Consider the following 5892-nt stretch of genomic DNA (forward strand, 5'->3'; position numbering starts at 1 on the left):
CTCTTTCTTTCTTTCTTTCTTTCTCTCTCTCTTCCTTTCTTTCTTTCTCTCTCTTTCTCTCTTTCTCTTTCTCTCTCTCTCTCTCTCTCTTTCTTTCTTTTTTCCTTCTTCTTTCTTTTTTTAAACAGAATCTCTTTTACTGGTAAAGACTCTGGGCTTTCTCAGTCCAAACAGTTACCCAGAGTGGCCAGTCTCCTCCTGGCCTAACTACTCCAGGAGGTTTGGGCCCTCTGCTGCAGCCCTTGTACACTCATGCACACCTAGGATTGGTCTTAGGGGGAAGGAGGGCAAGCTTTGCAGAGTGTCAGCTCTCCAGACTGCCGTGGGTAATGGGGCCAAGGTGACCATAGGGCTTTATTCCAGACCGCCAGCAGTGGGTATGAGAGGGATGGGCAGGGCCTCTTGAAGTCAAGCTCTGCTGCCATCAGCCTGATAACATTGTGGTACCAAGCAGGGCCACTGTCTGCAGGAGCCTCCAGAGGCTGTAGCCAACGGCCTCTCAGGCAGGGAGGACTCATGACTACGTGTGCTCTGGAGGGCACGGGAGGGGGCAGCCTCAGTTACTCCTGTCTGAAGCCCTTGGTCTCCTCAAAGGCTTACAGCAGCTTCTTTTTCAGTTGTTCTTAGCTCTTGCATGGTGAGAGGTCCAGATGGTTGAAACAGGTGTAGCTTCTGGGAAGCCAGGTTTCCTTACCACCATCGTCGATGCAAAACTTCTGTGGTCCATTGCTACCAATGAGTTCGGCCACCCCCCAGACAGGCAGACAGCAAGTCCCTGTAACAAATTTCAGCAGCTGGATATTTTTCTTATTGTCCATGTTCTTCATCACCTGCCAGAACTGCTGGATCTGCTTGCTGTTCATGTAGTGCTGGTAGGTGGTATTCTTCAGCCAGCTGCTCGTGTCTGTCACCTGCATGTCACACGACTTCAGCTCCAGCTCTTTCTCATCAAAGCAGCGTGACCACTCCAGGGGGTCACCTGGATGAAGCCATCCAGGAAAGCTTCGGTCAGCTCTTCCACATCCCAGGTGAAACGCCAGTCAGCAGCATCATGTATTCTTCCTGGCTCTCCTCTGTCACTCGGATGCTCTCACCACCTTCCTTCAGCTCATGAGTTGTCACCTTGCCCCAGATCTCCATGTCTGGGATGAAGTACAGCTCTAGGCCATACCTTTTCTGAGTTGTTCTCTTTGATCCAGATGACAGTGTTGTAGAATTCGGGTCAATGGATTCCAAGTCTTTCGGGGTTGGTCTCTTCTTGAGCATCTGCTTGTAGAAAGGGAGGGTGAAGGCTGTGTCAATGAACTTTCTTTCCATGGTACAAAGCCCTGACAATGAATCTGCCAATAAAGCGGAAGTAGGTGAGGTGGTCGGGGTTGATGGAAGAGGCAGGGTTGATCTGCAAGCAGTAATTGTCTTCCCCCGCATATTCAAATAAGCAATACATGGGGTTGAGCACCTCGTAAGACAGGAGGAAAAACCTCTCTCTGGCAATGCTTCCGTAGCCCAGGCCCTCCTCGCTGCACATGATGATGTAGAGCCCATGGCACAGACTGTAGGGTTTCATGTTCATGATCTGTTGGAAAGAATCCTCAGAAAGCATCTGCCTGGAAACTCTGATCTTCATGTGGCTGGAAAGGGCATTTGAATGGCAGAAGAAATGGTTGATACTTCTACCTAAAACTTCAGTCATAGGCACCAGGAGAACTTTGCCTGCTTCCTGACTCAAACCCCAAGCTAGGATCCTTAAAAGTGGTGGTGTGAATATTGTGGTCCACAAGGTAGTGCACCCCCTCGCTGGTGTGCTGCGTCTCTCGCCTTGGGGGAAAAACTAGTTCCTGGATCATCCCCTGGGTCCAAGGGTCCTCCCACTGGGTAGTGCATGTGTTATGGTTAATGTAATACACCCACCCATTGTCTTAGTTCTTCCCCCAGGCAGCCAAAGAAGTGCTTGAAGGTTAGTGGAGGAATCTTTTGCTGAAGTGCTGCATGGTGCCCTGGAGCTGATTCTGCTGCGACTGCTGCTGCTGGTAGGTCAGCACATACTCTGCTGTGGGGCACTGCCAGGTGGTGGTCTGAGTGCTGTGATCCACATAGTAAAACCTGCCTCCTGGGTATGTGTGTTTCTCCCAGCCTGGAGGAAGAAGTCATTCCCAGGTGGTGGTTTTGGTATTGTGGTCAACATAGTAGACTTGCCTATTGGACAATTCTGGCTGTTCCCATCCAGTGGCCAAGCATCGGGGACCTGACACAGCCATGGGGAGTTGCTGAGTGCCTGAAGTGCTGGGCTGCTCTCCTTCAGCTGGTGTGGCTAGAGCAGAGAGAGACATTGCTATGGGGCTGTGAGTAATACTTGATGCTGCAGCAGGTGGGGACATCACACCAAGAACATAAACAACATAGGGTTCTTCGAGATCAGTGACTGTAGCAGATTTGTCATTCACTGTGCCATTGGTCAAGCCACTGTGGCTTCGGTTTTTGGCTGGCTGGTGATGCCGGTTGCAGGGGTACCAGGGCTTTGCTATGGGTGTTCTGGCTGAACCACCCAAATGTCTGTGCATCCGGGATCTCCTACCAAGAACGTTTATGCTAGGGAGCTAGTGCTGGCTGTCCCACTGGATTCTCTCAAAGGTGTCCGTGATCCATTTGTCACAGCACTGCCATTAGGCAAGCTTCCCAGATCAACAGTGGCCTGTTCAGGTATTGGCATCTTTTTTCTAATAGCATTTGTTCTTTTTATGGCTCTGTGTCACATTTTGGTAATTCTCACAATATTTCAAACTTTATTATTATGTTCGTTATGATGATCTGTGATCAGTGATCTTTGATGTTACTATTGTAATTGTTTTGGGGCATCATGAACCATGCCTATATAAGATGGTGAATCAATATATGTGTGAGTTCTGACCGCTTTACTTACTGGCCCTTCCCCTGTCTCCCTCTCCTCAGGCCTCCCTATTCCATGAAACACAACAATATTGAAATTAGGCCAATTAATAACCCTCTAATGGCTTCTAAATGTTCAAGTTAAAGGAATAGTTGCCCATCTCTCACTTTAAATCAAAATCTAGAAATGATTAAGTTAGTAAGGAAGGCATGTCAAAAGCCAAGGTAGGCCAAAAATTAGGCTACTTGTGCCAAACAGTCGAGTTGTGAATGCAAAGGAAAAGTTCTTGAAGGAAATTAAAGTGCTTCTCCAGTGAACACATGAAGGATAAGAAAGTGAAACAATCTTATTGCTGATATGGAGAAAGTTGTAGTGGTTTGGATAGAAGATCAAGCCTGCCAAAACATTCCGTTAAACCAAAGCCTAATCCAGAGCAAGGCCCTAACTCTCTTCAATTCTATGAAGGCTAAGAGGGGTAAGGAAGATGCAGAGCAAAGCTTGAAGCTAGCAGAGGTTGGTTGATGAGGTTTAAGGAAAGAAGTCCTCTTCATAACATTAAAACACAAAGTGAAGCAGCAAACGTGGATGTAGAAGCAAGTTATCCAGAGATCTAGCTAAGATAATTCATGAAGATGGCTACACTAAACAACAGATTTTCAATCTAGATGAAACAGCCTTATTTTGGAAGAAAATGCTATCTAGGACTTTCATAGCTAGAGAGAAGTCAGTGCCTAGCTTCGAAGCTTCAAAGAATAGGCTGACTCTCTTGTTAGGGGCTAATGCAGCTGGTGACTATAAGTTGAAGCCAATGTTCATTTACCATTCTGAAAATCCTAGGGTCCTTAAGAATGATGCTTAATCTACTCTGCCTGTGCTGTATGAATGGAACAATAAAGCTTGGATGACGGCATATCTGTTTACAATATGGTTTATTGAATATTTTAAGCATACTGTTGAGACCTACTGCTTAGAAAAAAGATTATTTTCAAAATATTACTGTTCGTTGACAATGCACCTGGTCATCCAAGAGCTCTGATGGAGAGATACATGATTAATGTTGTTGTCTTGCCTTCTAACACAACATTCAACCTGTAGATCAAGGAGTAATGTTGATTTCAGGTCTTATTATTTAAGAAATACATTTCATAAAGCTATAGCTGCCATAGGTAGGGATTTCTCTAATGGATCTGGACAAGGTAAATTGAAAACCTTCCAGAAAGGAATCATCATTCTAGAGGTTAGTAAGAACATTTGTGAAGCTTCTAGTAAAGATAGCAGAGAAGATAAACACTATTCTTGCTTCCTTTCACTGACCACATCAAATTTACACTAAACTACAGAACAATCATCATTGAGAATTGCTTGAAGTCTAGCTGAACAGAAGTCCTATAACTGAACATATACAGAAGAAGCTACTTTGAGACTGGTTAGGAGGGATGGAGATGCTGAGTGGATTGGTCCCACACCCATGTGTGGCAGTTAAAAATCTGGAAGGATATCTTGGCTGCAGAGCTCCCCCCTGAGGAGCCCCAAACCAGGCTTCCCAGTCCAGTGTTCCAGTGCCAGGAAGAGAAGTCCCTACAACTTCTGGCTGTAAAAACTAGCAAGGATTGTGACTGACTGAGACAGAGGACTGCTGGCGTCCCAGGTGTTCCTCTTAAAGAGCCCATGTGTGTGGACTTACTTGCTGATGGACTCACTTGCTCTGAGCTCCAGCGCTGGGACAGCAGCTCAAAAGGCTCCAGGGACATATGGGGAGGAACTGAATGAATTACCTGGTTTCAGGGTGAGGGTTGGAGGGTTGGAGGGGCAAGTTCCTCCCATTGTTTCTTTGTTGAACCCTCCCCAATCCAGCATGCAGATATGATGCGAATCATATCTGAGTCTCCATCAACCTGGCTAAGATCATTTGTCCCACCCTGGCGATGCCCGGAGACCCTGCCACATCAACTGCAGGCCCACCCAAGCTGTTTCCAGTGTCTTTTCCATACAAACTGCCTGTCTTGGCTCATGCTGCAGACTTTTCTAAAATCTTTCAAAGGTTCACAAACCCCAAACAAGCAGCATTTGGCCCCGTACCTCTTGCTAAGCAGCCCTAAGCCCAACAATAGTGACAGCCAGCTTCAGTTTGCAGCTTAGCCTCTCCCAGGCACCTCCAAGCCCAGCACAAGTGGCAACCATCTTCAGATCACTTGGAAGCTCATACCAAGTGGCCCTGGGCAGGGCACAGGCAGTGGCTGACTTTGGCCTGCAACAGAGTCCCTCCCAAGAGACCCCAGAACCAACACACCCTGTGGCCAGCTTCAGACCAGAGCACCACCCAACCACCTCCACAAGCAACACACCCAAAGGACAGACTAGGCAGGCACCAGAGTCCTGCTAAAGTGAATGCTGCTCCATAGGGTCAGCCCCTGCACAACAGCTCCTCCACTGTAGTCATGGCCAGTCTTCACAACCAATCAGCCTAAGGGATCCCTTCCACTGACCTGCCAATAGCAGCCAAGGCTGTGTCAATGAACTTTCCATGGTACAAAGCCAGGGCACACATAACCCACCTGGAGAAAGCTGTGACCAGGGAGACTGAGCCACTGGGCACCTACTACATAAGGCCATTCTACTAAAACTGGGAGACATAGCGGCTCTACCTAATACATAGAAACAAACACAGGGAGGCAGCCAAAATGGGGAGCAAAGAAACATGTCCCAAATGAAAGAATAGAACAAAGTTCCAGAGAAAGAACTAAACAAAATGGAGACAAGCAATCTACCAGTTGCAGAGTTCAAAACACTAGTTATAAGAATACTCAATGATCTCTATGAGAACTTCAACAAAGAGATAAGAAACATAAAAATGAAGATAGAAAACATAAAAAAAAGAACCGGTCAGAAATGAAGACTAAAATAACTGAAATGAAGTTTACATTAGAAGGAATCAACAGTAGATTAGATGAAGCAGGGTCTTGAATCAGCAATTTGGAAGATAAGGTAGCAGAAAACCCCAGTCA

General features: G+C 46.6%; 1 pseudogene; it reads right to left on the minus strand.

The window, feature by feature from the left end:
• Positions 1-560: 560 nt before the first annotated feature.
• On the minus strand, positions 561-1627 carry LOC102894977 (annotated as a pseudogene).
• Between the last annotated feature and the right edge of the window lie 4265 nt (positions 1628-5892).

Source organism: Pteropus alecto, unplaced genomic scaffold (genome assembly GCF_000325575.1).
Source record: "Pteropus alecto unplaced genomic scaffold, ASM32557v1 scaffold7, whole genome shotgun sequence".
Taxonomy (NCBI): Eukaryota; Metazoa; Chordata; class Mammalia; order Chiroptera; family Pteropodidae; genus Pteropus; species Pteropus alecto.